A 19,010-nucleotide genomic window follows, 5' to 3' on the forward strand; every position below is an offset into this window, starting at 1 on the left:
TATAGGCTTATGCTAGACTCCTCTTTCCCTCATCTCTTTCGTAAAACCCATGCATAAATCTTCAGATTGTTCTCTAAAATATATTCTGAATCTACATATGAAATCTCCAATGCTACAGCTTTGGTTTAAACCATTATCCCATTATCGTTTCTCCCCTGGATACTACAGAGACCTCCTGGAGGTTTGCTTTTTGCTTTTTTTTTTTTTTTGGTCCATTTGTGTCTCTCTTCATCCTTTACATAAAAGTTGAAGTGACCTTTCTAAACATGATGAACTTTTCTTTGTTTAAAAGCTTTCAGTTGCTTCCCATTAAAATTCACATTCTTGCCATGACTTTTAAGACCCTATGTCCGTAGTTCTAATAAGCACTGTGTCTCATAATCACCTAAAGAGCTTTTAAAAAAATATAGATGCCGAAACCCCAGCCCCAGCAATATAGATTCATTTAGTTTGGAGTAAAGCTCAGCATAAGTAGACTAAATACTGCTCTAGATGTTTCTTTTCTTTTTTTTTTTAAACATTTTTTTATTGAGTTATAGTCATTTTACAATGTTGTGTCAAACTCCAGTGTGGAGCACAATTTTTCAGTTATACATGAACATACATATATTCATTGTCACATTTTTTTTCTCTGTGAGCTACCACAAGATCTTGTATATATTTCCCTGTGCTATACAGTATAATCTTGTTTATCTATTCTACATATGCCTTTCGGTATCTACAAATTCTGGACTACAGTCTATCCTTTCACACCCCCATCCCCCTTGGCAACTGCAAGTTTGTATTCTATGTCTATGAGTCTGTTTCTGTTTTGTATTTATCTAGATGTTTCTAATGTGCAACTTGAGTTGAGAATCATTGTTCTATCTAGGAGGCCTTTAACCTTAGTGGGCATGAGAGGGCTTGTTAAAACATAGATTTCTAGGTGCCACATGAGGGTTTCTATTTCAGTAGATCTGCAGAGGAGCCTGAAAATTTGCATTCCTAGCAAGTTCCCAGGTGACCCTACGTTTGGAGAACCACTGTTCTGCAAGATCTGGTCTTGGCATTTTTCTCTGATATCATTCCCTTGTTCGCTACGTTCAGCCCCTCTGGTCGTCCTTTGTCTTTCAAATCCAAATTTTTTCTGTCTCTAGCCCTTTGGAAATGTTGTTTTTTTGTCTCAGAACATTCTTTTCTAGATCGTTAAATAGAGAGTCCTACTCATCATTTGGGTGTTAACTTAAATTCCATTTCCTCAAAGAGGACTTTTTTGGCCTTCTAGCTGAAACAGAAACCTTGATCACTTTACACTATGGTAGTGTTTTCAATCTTACTTGTAGCCATTATTGGCATCTAAAATTTATCTTGAATTTGTTTTTTACATTTATTGTTGAGGGCTCTCTCTACTGAGGACAAGGACTCTTTCTTCTGGGTCTTGTGCCACAATGCTTGGCACACAGTGTTTGCTCAGCAAATCATTATTGACAAACTGAATGGTGTGAATATTGGCATCGGGAATTGATTACCACTTTTGAAAGGTGAATTATAGACCTTCCTTGATGTGTTTAGATTTCCCAGTGTGTAACTTTCACACACAAAGGGAGTGCTATGAACTTGAAAGTTTTAAGGTTCCTAAAGTTTCGTGTAAATCAATTCCATCCTCCTGAATAGTGTTTTAATGCTGTGGTTTCACAAGTAAGCTTTTTTTTCCCCTTCTCATTCTCCATATCTTCTTCTTTTACATATGAGCCAGTGAAGGGACAATATCATTTTGATGCAAGCCCACACTTGAGTTCAACACCAGAGTCGAGGTACAGTGCATCTCTTAATTAATTTATTCCTGTGAAGCAACGGAAACGTATAGAAATCAGCACGGCAATGTGTTGCTTAAAAAAAGGATAAGATTTTTAAAGAGACATTATAAAAATATTATACTTTGGACTAATTCCTTGGAAGAGAATGAATATATTGACTTTTTCTAGTCAAGGTTGTGACTATAGCAACCTATGGTTCTTCTTTCTGAGCACTGATTGCACATAAATTGTTTGTTTAATGCTTTCCCTCTGTTAAACTGGAAACTCCATGAGAGTTGGAACTGTGTCAGTGATGATCACTCCTATAGCCACAAAACCAGGCATCATGCCTGATAATGGTAGGCACACAATGAATATCTGATGAGTTACTGAATGAATGAAGACACAGTACATAAATTCCTTGTCGCTGTACTATAATCTGCTTGCTACCACCTTTCAGATTTTATGAACTTTAGTTGAATAAATGCTTCTTCTGTTCAGAAAGCCCCTCCTTCCTTTCCCTTTGGTATCCAGAACTCTGCCTTGTAACCTTTTATTTCTTTTCCTGGTTTCTCCTTGATGGAATGTAAAAAGGATCCTCAAGCCAAGTACAGAAAGCCACACTTCAGTTTCTTGGATCGTTTGATTTCTTTTAAGCAACTATTGGTTTTTCCAACTTTTGTGTCTCTCAGTAACTCCTAGGATTCTTTATATTCCTGTGAGTGAGTTCTCTCTCTTTCTGTTTCTTAGGAAGCAATAAATAGATTGATTAACATCTGGATAGAACTTGACTGAGTCATTTTTTCAATCAAGAGTACTGTGTACTTTCAGTGCTGGGGATGCAACAGTGAACAAAAACAGGCATAGTATTTGCCCCCATGGAGTTTAGATAAAGTGGGAAATACAGGCTTTACTTTTTACAAAGTCACCCAACTGAGTAAAGATAAACTGGCATAAATGCTATGAAGAAAAGGGACATTGTTTTATGAAATAAGTAACAAACTCATCTGACCTAGGCTCGGGATTGGGGAAAGTTTCCCTGCAGAAACGGTATTTAAGCTGAGTTTTTAAGGATGAATAGGAGTTCCCTAGATAAGGTGCTTGCTGAACACATTTTAGGAAGTAAAAGGGTGCAGAGACCACAAGGTCATGTTACCAGGGTTGACTAAGATAAAATTTGACTTTCAGAAGAAAACTAATCTGTCACTGTTGTCCTCCTGAGCTACCACAGGTGTTTTATCTGTGTTTTACTAATACTAATACTAGTTAAAAATTTGTAAGCACCGATTATTGTGTGCCAGACCCAGACCTGCCCTTTACAGGAATTATCTTAATCCTGACAGCAGTTCCCATTTATGGATTAGGAATCTGGGGAACTGAGTGTCCTGTCTCATGGAAGACCCCAGTATCTGCATTCAGAACCTGAACTTTTGACTGTTATGTTGTCCTGGTTCCCAGAGGGTGTTCCTAATATTTCAGATAGCTTGGACAGCTTGCATTCCAACATAGACACATATGGATCTCTCTTTGTTTATGTATTTCCTGTCCATATACTTATGTATATAATGGTGTATGTCTGTATGTTTATGTAAAATATAACCTTGTGGGTATCTGGGAGGTATATAGATAGTAAAAAAATATATATTTCATTAGTATATTTTGAGGCTGAAAATTGGATCTAAGGACTTAATATCAGTTTAACAATGAAAAAAACTGCTGATTGGGATAGATGGATGAGTATTAATAATTAATAAATGGAATTGGGCTGTTGTCTATCAAACTTGGGTGCCTAACCACAGCAGGTGTGTGAATTTCATTAGGGCAAGTGAAAATCTTCTGCGTCTGGCCTTATCCTCTGCCGCTAAAGCAGCTCATCTCCATCCACAGTAGCTGCTTATAGCTTTAAATAGCACACCCTGGACTCCCTCTGCCAACTTTTTTCAAGCCAGCCAGGGTTACAGTGGGGCCATGGTTGCACGGACGATGCTGTCTGTGCGAGGCCAGGGAAGGGGTTAGCGAATTGGCCAGCTGCCTGGGCACCGGTGCAGGGAAGCCGTGGAGCAGTGCAGCAATTTCCTGCTTGGGGTGAAGCCCTAGAAGGCTGGTGCTGGCTAATCCCAGATTCTTAAATTCTTTAGTGATACCTCACTGCTCCCCTTCCACGCCCCTGTGTTTTTCTCCAGGGAGATTTGATTTGTGCTATTCACAGGTACACGGGGGATGATTTAAGGGACCCCTGCCCTGACTCAGAGTCATTTTGCCTGGAATTTTCACTATTAGAAAACGCAAGTGTCATACTCTCTAGTAGTGAGTTTCTAACTTAGATTAAATCACATTAGCAGTTGAGCAGGCTTGCTCCTGAGGCCACTGACGGGCTGGGAGAAAGGACCAGTGAGGAAGACTGAAAACATGAAGCATAGGCCAGGAAGGGCGGGAAGAACTGGGCAGTGCCTGGGAAATAGACCTTCAGGAAGGAGATGAACTAAAGAAAAGGACTGCACATTTTCTGCTCTTCACTCTTTTACTCAAGTCTGATCTTGACTTTGCCCATTTCTCTTTCTTTGGAGAATGAGACCGAAAGAAAATCAGCAGATTTATTCCTATAAATTCCTTAAAGTGTCACTTCTGTCAAGGTGATGAACTCTCCCACACCAGATAGGGCTAATAATTGGCTTCTTTTCTGAGTTATCCTAATTGTCTTGGCAGACGTATATGTGTTTTACTTTATTTTTTAACTTCTGATGCCCCTCTAATAATTGGTGGCGTTTCAGGGAAAACTTTGAGGACAAGGTTTTTCCTTAAGTTATGTCAGAGGGGTGGGGCACTTCTTAATGGAAGGGACATCTGGTCGCGCCTTACGTCTGGTCCTTTTATCTGATCCCTGTGCTTATCCAGGGCTTGTCCAGCATGGAGCATTCTTCCCCAGGGAAGTGGCATCTCCCAGAAGCGTTTACTCTGACTCAAAATGAGTGAGTCCTGAGACTTTGTGCTTTGACTGTCGATAATGTGGAGCAGGGACCGTCCCCAGGGCGGACCACCCTGGAGCTGTGAGCACACCTGGCAGGAACATAGAGGCTTGCGTGTTCTCCCAGGGTCTCAGTCAGAGAGCTGCAGGTACAGATCACTCACATCGTTGTAGATGGAACTGACGCCCAGGAAGTCCGATGATGAAATCAGCATCACATTTCTAATCAGCAGCAGGGAAAGACCTGGGACCCAGGTCTCACTACTCCTGTCTCCAGTGTTTCCCTGTCGACCACTGGGTTATGAATCCAGAGTACTTTAGAGAGATCGCGGGGCAGCTTCCTGTTCTATCCAGTTCTAGTTTTTTCCTTCTCCTCAGCTCGAATACTTGGTTTGATGTTGTAAAATTACTATCCATTCCAGTATTTATTTGAGCTATCTGCCCTATGCCTAGTTCTCATGACGTATCATACCAGTTCTGTACTTCAGAACGTATATATCAGACGAACAACAGGCATTTTACTTAAGAACAGTGAAGAGCACGTACAGGTTAAGGGCACAGACTCTGGAGTTGGTGAGCAGCGTGAGTCCTGACTTCGCCACATCCCTAGGCATAAAACCATCCCAAGTGTCTCATTTCCTCATTAGTAAAGTGGCTATAATAATAAATAATAATTTAATAATAATAATAAAACCTGTTTCATGGGTTATTGTGAGCAATACATTTTCCATGTGAGCACTTAGTCCTGTACCCGGGATTTAATCAAGTTAAATATTATTACTCTTTTAAATATGATTGGTTTTTATAGTTTATTACTCATACAGATTATCATTGCCTCTGCTTTATAAATCATGGAACATTGTCAGCATGTATGCATTTAGAGAGAGTCCAGGGCTGTTTTCACAGAGAAGCAGTTCTGAGGGTCAGGTGAGTGTAGGTGCCTGCGTGCAGTCCCGCCCTCCTCCTGCCTGCCCTTCTCCCTCCCCATCCCTCTCCCCTCTCTCCTTCTGTTGAAGTCTCTGCTGTTGCTGACTTTTCAAGGGACTCAAAGAGATCATATGTTAGGACAATGTCAGCTAAGCATTTAAGGAAAGATCAAAACCAAGACCATGTGAAGAAAGCTAAAAAGGACTCTTTCCGAGTATGTGACCTGAGCAAGATTAAATACTTGGGAAGTAAAGGTTGCTCTACAGTTTTTGGCAGTTAAAGCTTAAAAGGAAATCTATTAGGTCTCATAGTTCTCATTTCTTGATAATAGAAAACAATATACATTAAACCTTCAGAGGCAAATGATTTTTTTTTCCCAGAAAGGCTAAACTCAAGTCATAATAATTGTAGACCTTACTCATAAATCAAACATTGATCTTAATAAACTGAACTTGATAGACAACTTAGTCTTTGCATTTGCAAGTCACATTTTCATGTTATTTTTGCCTTTTAATGTGATCTAACTATAATCGGGCTGTATGTTAAAGCTGTTGTTCAGATTATGCATGGAAGTGCATAATGCAGTGTCGGGTGAGTCGCTTTCAAGTGGGTTGCATTTTGCCATTTTCTAAATTTTTTAAACTAGCAAAGGCAACAGGGATGAGTCATGAAATTATTTAAATGACTGTTTAAAAGCTTTTAATACAGATTCTTCATAGTTAATCTTAATTAAGATTTAGTGTAATGTGTAGAATTGCTTCACATGTTACCTTACACAAGGTAGACAATAAGTTTTCTTGTATATTTCATTTTAATTTGAGAGTGACGTTTGCATACAATTTTACTGTTTGGTTTAATTTGCTTTCACAGTACTGAAAAACGAAGTACTTGTAAAACATATAGGACAATATTACTCTCAGGGTGTTTTTTTATGTTAATTGTGTAAACGGGTAAGAACTCTAGAAACTGCTTTTCAGAAACAAAACAACTAATTACTCTGGGCTTGTGTTACCTGTATGAAGTTATAAAGAAATTGCCTCAAAATTCATTGGAAATGGAAAGTTTTTTTTCCTTTAATGCATGTGTCAAATATAGACTGAATAGACACCGCCTATATTTTTTTTACTTTTCGTATTCAACTTTTACAATAGTTAAATCTTTACTCTTTGTTATATGAGAGATTATTGGGTATATGACTATAAGGTTAAAAATTAGGTAATTAGATTCAGGCATCAGCATCCTCTCTCATTCACTTTTATATGAGCCCTGTCTGAAAATAAAGTAAGAAAAATATTACTTTCTATCTTGTGGGGTTATGGTTGGGATTTTATAGTTTTAAAACTTAAAGCAATTCTGTTAAACAATTACGAGTGTGAGGAAATTAGCTCACTTTGGCATTCTCTTAGTCTTAAGTATGTCTTTTTTCCTTTTATTAACTTTGTCTACCATTAACATTTTAACTTTTGTAATGGTTTTAACTTTAAAAAATGTTTTAACATTGTCAGGAATGAAGACTGTTCTTTTTTTTTGGTTATGATTCATTTGTACACCAGTTTCCAAAAAAGCTCTTACACAAGGTGTAATGATTGAATAGAATTGAACCTGTGTGTGGGAGACTTAGAAGTTAGTTTGATAAGTACAATCATCCTGTTTTTATTCTAAAGTTAGAAGGAGAACAGTTTAAGTTTAGAGAATCACTGTTTTCTCACCACAGTGCCTGGCATGAATCACCAACTTTGTAGGTAACTTCGTTTCCCTTTCTGTTTCTGGCCTCTGAGTCTCAAGCAACCTTAAGTGTTCTGTGAAGTGCCCTCAACATGCAAGCATTCTGTCATCTCCAGAGGATTAGCACCCGGACAACGTAAGGAGATGCTGCTTATCCTGTTCTGAGAGAGAGGAAATTTCATGGAAGTGAAATGGAAGTTGAATGGAGAGAAACTAGCTGGAGTAAATTTTACTTAGTGACCTTGCAGACTGGACCAGGTGTTAGAAAGATCAGAATCCGTGGTGAGTGTTGAGGGTGAAGTTTGGCCCACTGCACCCACTCAGAAGGTCAACGGTGGGAGGAAAGGTTTCCAGTCTTTTTTTCCAATTATGGATTTGTGTGTAGGAGAAAGGATGTTCCATTTCCTATTTGACTGTGAAATGTCCTTCCTTTGGGGTCTCTTTTATTGTATTGGCTCCAGCAGTTTAACCTGCCATCTCACTTAGGCTTCATTTCTATAGAAGTTTCCCATGTTTTTACTTAAAATTCTTGAGCTTTCTTTCCTTGTTTAGTTAAGGGGTCATTTAAAGCTCCATGTTTTAGTGGGAAGTTTTGGGGCCATCTCAAATAGAAATTTAGGTATTTGACATTATTTTAGAGATCTAGGTAGAGCAATGCTATGGTTAAAGAGCTTGGAAACTTGTTGAAATCATTTTGTTTGCTTGCTGAAAGCATTCATTCATATGTGATTACTATGGCTTGACTTTTCTGAGAATTGCTCTTTATTATAGTAATGGAGGTAGATAATAAAAGCTATAAATAACTTCAATTTAAATAGAGGATATTATTGACAAAGATAGACTTCAACATAAACAGTAGGCAATGCACAGTATTTGGCAATGTACAATATACTTTCACATATAGTTTAAGAACTAGTCAATTTTGAGGATGTTTCTCTGTAGAATTTGTTTTTGGAACAGTTATAAGGAAACTCACTTTTACAATGAGAATATAAATAAATATTTATTGAGTATTGGTTACATGCCAGACACTCTGCTAAGTACTTTATATGTATTATGTTTAATAATATAAAAATATAAAAATAGGTAAGAGAGGTTGATCACCGACTGTATAGAATTAGGCTTAACTACTTAGGGCCTGGATTATTTCACATAAAGTTTATAAATATTTGGATTGATTTTTAAATGTTGCCAGATAATCATTAATTTACACAATTTATTTTATTTTATTTTGCAATTATAGGTTGATTGTTTATATGAAACTATATGAAATGTTTTGGTGAGAATATAGATTATTCAAACATGGTCTTTGAGAATTTACAGCATGGTGAGGAACAGTGACTATAGTTTGAGTTTGGGCAGAAATATGGAAAAGTGTGGGGCACAGCTGGTAGACTGGTTAGCTACATCCAGGAGAAAATTATTGCATGAAAATCTGATGAGCCTCCTGAAAGAGAGAGTTTACCTCAGGGAAGAAGAATTCGGCTCTTCTGAGCTTGACTTGGTCTTGGGCATTGAGGGATGGAACAATTCTAAGCATAGAATAATGTTTCTTCTTCATATTTTTTTTTTTATTTCTGTAGCTCTCAATAGATTTATGTCTGAGTTCCATGGAAATATAGGAGGACATTTAAATAAAAACCGTGAGAGAAGCCTTGTTCACAGACATATGGGAAACGTGTCTTGGAGTCTTCCAGAAATACTTGTGACTTATATGGGCCTAGGAACCCCATATTGGTGACATTTAAGTTATTACTATTAAGACTCACCTGATTGCACCTGTAGATGGGCAAGGCCTGGTAATACAGGGGTTACAGAAATAACTGTCATACTAATGAAAATGCAGTGGAGATACTGAGAGAGAGAGAGGTGTGGCGAGATGGACAGATGGGCATTCAGAGGACAGAATGACAAGAATGATTACTTCCATCTCCCTCCTTGTGGTCAAGGAAGACTTCAGGGAGGTGAATCTTAAAGAATATTTAATAGTGAAACATGGAGAAATAAGAAAGAGAGGGGATGCCAGTCCATATGGAAGAGAATATGGAAGTAAAGACATGGACATAGCAAGTATGGGGAAGGACGGCAGTGAAAACTTTAGTTGGCTTCATCATAGAACATTGTAAAGAGTGGCAATAAACAAGAGTGTCCCGATCAGAATTGTATTCAGGAAAGTTAATTAAATAGGTTACATGGTAGAAAGCGACATAGAAGTAGATGTGATGCAGAGCAGTTCGAAAGCTAGTGCAACAACTATGATAGTCTAACGCAATACAACACAGTAACAGGTAGTATGATTAGGAACCAGAGAAGCAGCTGTGGACAGAGTGAAAGGGGAGACATTCATGACATCGCTGAGTGGATTTCTATGGTTTGGCAACAAAAGTGGATGGAGAAGAAGAAGAGAGTGTGTCTAGGGGTATCAAAGATGAGCTGAAAGTTTTAAGCTGGCATGATTAAAGAAATCCGGAAAACAGAAGAACACGGGAAGAAAAATGTGATAAATTCTCCCTGAGACACAGATGAGCAGGCTGTGCAGATGGAGATGTTTAGCAGACAGCTGGAAGTTGTGGGAACTCTGGAGAGGATAACATGGCCAGGGACAGGAGTTGGAAGACTTGTGCATGAAGGAGATAACTGAAGCTGGGCCAGTGGATTGAGTTGAGGTTGTCCAGATAGGCGAGCTGAAGTAAAAGTTTGGAGAATACCTATTTTTAAATAGGCTTTTTAAAAAAAGCAAATTTAGGTTTAAAGCAAAATTGGGCAGCAGGTACAGAGATCCCCCCATTACCCCCTGACTCCACATGAGCAGAAAATACCTGTTTATAGAGCAAGAAGAGCAAGAGCCAGAGGAAAAGACAGAAGTGACTGAGCAAAGGGAACAAAACTCCGAGAGTAGAATGTTTATAGAAACCAAAGGATTTAATTTAGGGTCAAATTTAAATTGGTGAACAAATAACATTACATAATACTTTTTGTTTGGAGTGTTCTTGTTAACCCAAATAAGGACAAAATAGCATTCCTAGAGTAATTATTAGAGGATCTACTAAAAAATAGCCACAAGTGATTGTGACTTATGTATTGGTATCATGAAATATATCTGTTCATGGTCGACAGCTAGGTATTTCAAAGTTTCTCTTTAAAAGTGTAAAATATTTTCCCCAAATCTTATTTTTCTCAGGTATCAGAAAATCACTTAAATCCCTTTTGACTCATCTTCCCCATGTGAAAAAGGACCATACTCACTGTTTTCTAATGTTGCCTTGGAAAATATCTTAGAAAAGTAAAATAGAAATGACTCAGTTTTTTAGCCCAAGAGTTATTGAGAAATTTTAACAACTAATCTGTACTAACCCTCTCCTTCAGTCTGCTTATAGACTAGTCAGAATCGTTGCTGCGAATGAGTCATTGCTGAGGGACAGAGCAGAAGCAAACACTCCAATTCTTAGCCTGGTAGTAGAGAGGAGGTGTGGAGGGTGAGTGAGGTTTGTTTATGCAGGGGAACTTCCATATTGTACTTTAAAGACTTACGTGTGTTTTATAATGTGCACATTTGTTTATTGCAATTTGTGGATGTACTTTTTGAATTGGGCATATAACTGTGCATATTATTCTTCATGGGGAATGATATCATGCATTTCCATGTTATTGTGTTTGTTATTTGTGTGTACTCTGAGCTAAAAGTTATATGCCTGATGTGAATAGGGATATATGTGGCTTTTAAAAATAAGCATAAATTCATGGGCATTTATTTATATGACCCCTGTGGATGGGCAATAAAGTATTTAACGTGCAAGTCAAGAGACAAGGGCGTTTAACTCTGTATCGGACATTAATAACAAGAGACATCGAGTCCTTAGGAAGAAAATAGACAAAGTGCCTATAGAGTTTCATGTTAGGCTAGTAGAATAAATGCAAGAGTGGCTCTTGATTTTCCATCATCCTGAAAGGATTTCAGGGAGGAAGTAGTAGAATTTTATAGTGGTTTAAATGCTCATTGAGAAACACTGCCATACAAACAGTGGACCAAAACAAGGTGTGTTCTCAGCATATCCCATCCTTATCAGTTGTTTGTTGTTGTTGTTGGCAAGAGAAATAGTATTGACTAACGTGGAAAAATACGAAATACTAGAAGTATATTAGGTAACTCACAGAAGTTGAAGGAAAAGCCAAAGAGCCAAGTTTCAAAAAGGCAGGACCCAGGACAGCTCACAAACTCTCAGTCAAAATCTGTTTCTAGGGAGATTGGAATAGTTGGGTTTCAACCATTATTATCATGTATGGCCTTTCTCTAGATTCACATTCCCAGGAATGAGATCCCAATTAGGTCATCTTGGACTGGGTCACCCTTTGAAATCTGGCCTGGTAATTAATGGATTGAGAGGACTTGCTCTCCAAAGAGGCATGAGATGTGGTTACCACAGGAAGGAAAAAGAGATGCTGGACAGGCAGACACAAGAAGCCTGCCGTAGACAGTGATGGTGTTGTAGGTCTTTGAAAAAAAAAGTGAATAAAATGGACTTGAGAGGTCTGAAACCAAATCTAGAATTATACACACTCACATACGCAGATACACACACTCACATATGCAGATACACACACCCAGTCGTGTATTTTATACGCTGCTTATGGATGATCTCTGCCGCTTTTTTCCTTCATTCACTACTCTTATGGTTGACATATTGAGTAACATACTACAGGCTGCTTTTCTTCCCTCAAAGAGAAAACTTAAAGAAATACAAGAGGCCCCCAGAGATACATTATTATAGAGTATAATATATGACAAGTGCTGAGGTGGAAGGTCATTTTTTGGTTGTTAATGAAGGCAGTTTATTTTTTGTTAGGCAAAGAAGTGTGTTCTCACATCATTTTGTTTGAGTACAATTTCTATTGACTTCCATGAATATTCTTATCTGTCAGTAGGCATAGATTCTCCTGCCGAAATAAGCTTTTCCTTCTGGTGTACCGTTTGGTTTCTGATCCAGAACTTGATTTACTATAATTAGAAACATGTACTGTGCTGTCAACAAAAATCTAAAACTTGTCACTGACTTTGTGAATGATTGTTTTAGATAGATTCTCATTTTATTTTAATAAGGGGAAGAAATTTCTCATTGTAGTTCACACATTCTAGACAAAAGAATAAAAAATATCATCTGAAGTCATTTATAGATCTTTCAGTTTCCAGCAGTGGTTCTCAAACTTCATTTGGCATGAGTCTCACCTGGGGAGATTGCTAAAAATACAGATGTCTCGATCACCATCCAGAGATTTGGATATTTATTTATTTATTTATTTATTTAGTTAGTTATTATTTATTTATTTACAATTGAAATATAGTCAGTTACAACGTGTCAATCTCTGGTGTACAGCATAATATCCCTTATAAACATACGTAATTCATTTTCATACTTTTTCATTAAAGATTATTACAAGATTCTGAACATAGTTCCCTAGGCTATTCAGAAGAAATTTTTTTTTATTTATTTTTATATATAGTAGTTAATATTTGCAGATCTCAGAGATTTGGATTTGATCAGTCAGGATGGGGCTCAAGATTCCAGTTTTATCAAATATTCCAGATGATTATGATGTCTGGGGACCACACTCTGGAACATCCTCCTCTAGATGGTTTTGTATTAGCTTGTGAACAGTGTCAGAAAAGTAAGAATTGTGTGTAATTCGTTCAGAGGTTTGGAATTGAATTATTATAACAATGATCATTCAGGTCACTAATTGTTGAACTACCCTTTGACTCAAGTGGGCCAAGAATTCTGTTCTTACTGAAAATGGTAGATGACTTATATGGAAGTTAATGAGAAAGGAAAGTCTGTGAGTGAATTCTACATTCTTAAATAATATTTTAGTTCTAGATGCATCTCATTTACTAATAACATGAGTTTTGTTTTTTTGTATATGAGAATATTCCAAGGTGTGTTAGAACATTCTTCTCTTTGTTCTTTCTTCTGACAAGTCAGTATTCTCTGATAAATATATTACAGCAGATGCATAAAGACTGTAGTTTTATCCTATATTCCCTTGCAAGTTGTATTCTCGTGGATGTACTTTTTCTTCTGAAAACAAAGTGGGTTTTTTCCCCCAGGTTTTTCTAGCAAAAAACTTTTTTTTTTTCACATCTGTCTCTCTCAACATGAGATGGTTTGAGTTGTGATGTCATTTTTTTAAATTAACTGTGAATGGAGCTGACACTGTCAGTGATACAGTGGGAAGGACGCCAGGAAGTCAGATTTCCGTTGCCAGAGGCACTGTTCATCGTATAAAAAGTTACAGGGAGCAGGTAGACCAGCATGGAGCACAGCAATCAGACGCAGTGTTCACTTTTGAGCAGAATTATAAGCATTTAGCATATCGTGGTTAGCTGTATAAGACAAAGGACACATTTTACTACATGTAATATGGGAAAAAATGGGTTACATACTAGTCCTTTCAGTAATATCTGAACATACATAGTTATAATCATCTGCAGAAGCATCCACATATATACATAGAAAGGCTAGACAGCCACATGGCTGATACCTAAATTTTTAAATTACCATAGCTTTTCAAAGTCTCAAGTAAGAAAAGCAAATCTAGTAGGTTTTTTGCCTTTTAACTGAGCTGAAAAAGGCCCTCAAAGCAAAAATAATGGCCTACTTTTAGTGGTGTGAATGCAACAACATGTTTTTTGCTCAAATTATTTAGGCAAACTTCTGTATAATGTCAAGATTAGGTCAGTTTTAATGTAAACAGACACTATTTTTCTTATGATGATCATTAACCTAGGACAAAAAGCGCTGAGATTTTGTTGGAGGAGGCTTGGTCATATTTTGAACACTAGTGCCCTAGCTGCAGAACCCTGAATATTTGTGAATCCTATGGCACAGTGTGTTTAGGGGTGTGAAAATACGCTTTCCTTAGAAGCTTGGCTGGAATTTTATGATATTCTCCTGGGCTAATAATTATTGAGCTATCTTCTGATAAAATATTTTAATGTTTAATTTAATACTAAATGGTGTATAGTAACAGAAAGATTCTCATTGATGTGTCTTCAGTCATATCATTTCCATAATATAAGAGATGGACATCTTTTGCAAGTTCTTCAAAAGAGTATGTTTGTAGGTACATTTTATAGAACATAAGTAATGACATTAAACTAGTAATAAAGGTGCTAATTCTACCACATGCCAAGGTCCACCTTATTCTACTTTTTTCATCATGAAACAAAACATAGTCTGGATTTTATGGTAGGATCTATATACCTGTTTCCAGAGTAGAAGTTTCTGTAGCCTTAAGTGATAGGATAAAATACGCTGACATTTTATCTTTACAAAAATCATTTCTGAACGCTTTTGCCCTTCCATTTTAAATTTGTGGATTAGATAGGGAAGAAACCTTCAATTACTTGGCTTGTGTATTTAATAACTTCCCTGTAGAAAGACAAGCAAAGCGTGCTTTGAATTCAGGGCTGTGACGACCACCAAAGGTGAGAACTGGAATGACTCCAGGAAGAAACACAGGGTACTAGAAATTATTACTGTGCAAAGTGAGAGGTGAGGACAGGAGGAGAGAAGTCCCTTTAGGTTTTGAACTTTCAAAATATGGAATCAAAATGAAAGATTTTTACTGATGTGTGGCTGAGTGTTATTGTTATAATAAATGGATTATTTCTTAGATGTATTTGAGTTGAAATACATAGAATCATAATTATCATCTTCAGAAACCAAATGGGAAAAGAATGTGCAAAAGAACAGAAAACCATAGAGAGTGGGGAGGCAATTGGGCCCCCTACTCCCCCATGTCTCAGCTTTAAAGAGTCTTGCTCATTCTGTTTAATATCTGTCCTCTTAGACATGTCAATGGATTTAAAATGAGTAAGTCTTGTGTGTTACCTACAGGAGCGCCAACTACCTCTGACACTGAGCAGTGCTGCTCCTGGTGGGCTGGAACCAGTCAGCTCCGTCGTGGTGGCAGCAGTGGTGATACTGGGAGTGGCAGGCACTTTTACACTCCTCTGCCGCGCGGAGGGATGCTTGTGAGGGTTAATACTCAACAGGAAACAATCGTTCGACAGATTGTGAAAGTTGTAAGGGATCAGGCTGATGCTCCTCCTGCCTCTTCAGACTTGAGGAAGGTGAGATCTGAATGCCATGGTCACGACAATCCACAAGATGGAGTTATTTTACACTGCTAAAACATTTCCAAAATGGACACTTGCGTGAACAATGCTGCTTTCAGCAAGACCAGGCACAAAATAGGAACACTTGATTTATTACATTCAAAGATGTGTCTGGAAATCTGCACAAAAGCTGCTGCTTTGATGACCCCTTAATCATTCCAGTTGTATCAAGCCTGTAGGTTGAACATTTACTCTGTAGGATTAAATATGCTCCTTTCCTATGCCATGTTTGTAGGAAATACAGCTGGATCTTGGGAAAAGTCTAATAAACTTCTTTTGAAAAAATTGTAACTCATTTCAATAGATTAAATGGAAGAAATGAGAAAAAGACTTTCCCATCATAGTCATCTTCTATCCCTTAGCATAATGATTGGCACATAGCGGGCACATGGTCTGTCTGTGGCGAGCAAGATCACTTATGTGGGAAGACGTAGAACAGACATAGTGCTGAATTGAACTAGGACATAATCTGTTAATTTGTTTCTGTGCAACATCCTTCCTGCTTAGTAGGTCTGGTTTATGCTCCTTTTTCCTTTTTACCATGCTGACATGTATATTCCAAGAAGAGTCTTTTCCCTAAATTGTTTGTAATGTTCACAAGATCTGGGTTGGTAGCATACCTAAGGGATCTGTGCTATTGTGGGAAAGTGGGATTTTTTTGCTGCAAATAATTAAGGAATCATTCAACTGAAACAAGTAGGTGTGACTGGATGATTTTCCAGGTATTTGTTTGGAATTGTTATTACATGTGTTGTAGCCTCAATTGTGTATTTCTATAAAACAAGGTTTTGAAGCAGTTTGACAGTATTTCCCTGCTCTTTTTTCTCTTTTGTAACAAAAAGTAGTGAATATCACCTGCATAATTTCTGAACATATAGATGATAATATATAAAGTATAAGCTCATTGATAATGTAAACATAGCCTTTTTAATTTGAGTGATAAGAAACTGAATTGTGTAACTTTTCTGGCTATAGCAATATGTGTAGAAATTTTTGGTCTCAAACACAAAATGCAAAAGATTTGGACGGTTCTATATGTTTTTTTTTTTCTTCTTCAAATGTGGCCAAGAAAATAGATACGGAAAGGGCCAAAGTTTTTACAAATCAAGCTTTATAAGCTCATCAGAGTTCTTATTGATGGTAGTGCCTATTTGGATTATTAAACTCTTTTTAGCAGAATAGAGCTCTTTACTAGTTAATACAATTTACCAAGTTTGTTGGCTTGGCTTGGCTTTTCAGAATATAGAACCTGACTTTACAGTGATATGCTTTGGTTTATACGCAAAGGGAGAAAATAAGACACTGAATATATAGGGAAAGGTATTGTTAATAAGAGTCACTATGCTGTACACCAGAAACTAACACAACATTGTATATCAACTATACTTCAATGAAAAAAAATAAGTCACTGCCCGGCATAAGACTGTGCACTCATAGTAAATCTGGAACCAAACGTGATAATTACAGAATGATGTAACTGATTGTCTGTGTATGTTGCCTGGGGCTTCTGTCTCTCTTCGTGGCAGCCTTTAAAATTTTGCTTTGCTGGTTGGCCTTGTGACTCTCTTCTTTACTGTCATCTAGTGGGTTGTTTTTGGCTCTGAGCCACCTCTTAAGGAGGTCATTGATTCTTGTGATGGAGCGAAATTACTTCCTGCAAAATTTTAAGGACCTATTTTTAGCACAGGCATCTTTTTCTTTCTTCTCAACAGAAGAAAATTCTTGTTAGCTTTCTTCCTTTACTGTCTTCTGTTTGTTTTTCTGAACGTTGAGTCAATATACTCTATTAACGTACATATTTACAATGAGTCATGTATTCTGTGAGAAAGATGATGACCTAAGAGTCAACATACCTTTTATAAAGCGTGTAAAACCTCTAGCCCAACATCTGACATAGAGTAGCTACTCTGCTTCTCCTCTTGAGACTTGAGAAAATTTCAGCCTCTCAGTATCTTTTTTAAAAAATTCTCATCTATAAAATAAAAGTAGTGAATAAGCACAGTTTTCATTAAATCCAGTCAACAGACAGTGATAGCTTACTGAGCATTTATTATTTGCAAGGCTCTGTTTTACCCTACCACCTTTTAAAACTAACGACACAAGGTGGGGAACTAGGAAGTGATGGAGCAGATGAGAAGTGAAGCCCGTCAGAGTGGGGCTGAAGTGTTCCATTCGAGCTGTCACACCAGCTGCTCTAAGCAGTGCATTGACCGTCAGAAGCCTAGATTCTTCCCTCAATTTATGAACTTGACACTCTTTTTTCTTCAACTATTTCTTCCATCTGGTAATTCAGTCTGTTTGGGAGAAGCAGCATTTTTTTTCCTCCTATGTCTGATTCGATTTTTTGGTATTAGAAATCTTCCTACTTGAAAGTTTGATTTTACTAGCTTTTGGTTCTCTTGATCCATTCTAAAAAATACACGTCCTGAATGTATTAACCCTGGAGGACTTGTTTCAGAGGCATGATGGAGAGCTAGATTGCCAGTTGTCTTTGTGAAATAGGCGTAGAATCTGTGGTTCAAAAACTTTTATTTGCAAATGGGATCCAGATAGGGCTGTGTGCATTGGAATAAGCCAGGATATAAGTAAAGTGTATGAATATCAAAATTTGGTAGTTTAACTAGTATAGAGACAAGTATTGACCATGAGGATGAATGTAAATACTGGGTTTTGAAGTAAATTAGAGTTGGATAAAGCCTGGCTCTGCCACCTATAAACTTTGTTACACCAGGCAAATTTAATTGATTTCTGTAGGCCATAGTCTCATTTATAAAGTAGGAACAATATTTTCTATGAAGGTTTTTTGGTCTGGCTTAAACTAAGATAACGTGTAAACGCCCTACTACGCACTGTGCTTTCATGAAAGTAGATACATGGTTGTTATGTCTGTTAGAAGTTTAGAAGGTATGAAAAATGTAAATACGGCTAGAACCAGCAAGCGTATCTCAGGAGAGAAAAGAAAAGAAATTAGGGGTTGAAAACTAAGGAAACTTGAAAAATGGAAAGTTGGGAATTAAGAGAACTGGAAGAAAGATTTCCTTGAATGATTTTATTGTGAACATACATTCTCAATGATCTTTTAAAAAGTCAATAACCTGTTAAACCAGAATGCAGATAATTAAAGCTTGAGGGTGACACAGGCAAACCTACCAAGATTTTGTTTTAGAATAGGTTTGATTTGTCTGTTTCCATGATCTGCTCAACTTTTATAGTTTATACCAGATCTGAAATCACTACTTGATAACTGAACTTTAGTCTGAATTGTACAGATTTTTAGCTTAAGCCCTTTATGAATGAATCACTGTGATTAGCACATCTGTAGAGGTTCAAGAAATGGAGTAACAGAGTTGGAAACAAAATATGCAAGAGGAGTATACTGGACCATGTGGGGATATTTTGGACGATTGTATTTCTTTGAACTGCGGATCTTATTCCCTGTTTT

At 37.3% G+C, this 19,010-nt stretch overlaps 1 protein-coding gene and 1 long non-coding RNA gene across 3 annotated transcripts in view; one reads left to right on the forward strand and one right to left on the reverse strand.

Moving 5' to 3' along the window:
• Window positions 1-19,010, forward strand: part of ADAMTS3 (ADAM metallopeptidase with thrombospondin type 1 motif 3) — a 241,182-nt gene that overhangs the window by 33,686 nt on the left and 188,486 nt on the right. The gene's annotated exons all lie outside the window — the stretch shown is intronic.
• LOC116657134 lies at window positions 632-11,618 on the reverse strand. Its single transcript, XR_004312141.1, has 3 exons — window positions 11,606-11,618; window positions 5,006-5,007; window positions 632-727 (listed from the first exon to the last, which is right to left on the reverse strand). It is a non-coding gene; the product is annotated as an uncharacterized LOC116657134 (long non-coding RNA).

The sequence above is a fragment of the Camelus ferus genome, chromosome 2 (genome assembly GCF_009834535.1).
Source record: "Camelus ferus isolate YT-003-E chromosome 2, BCGSAC_Cfer_1.0, whole genome shotgun sequence".
In the NCBI taxonomy this organism is placed as follows: domain Eukaryota; kingdom Metazoa; phylum Chordata; class Mammalia; order Artiodactyla; family Camelidae; genus Camelus; species Camelus ferus.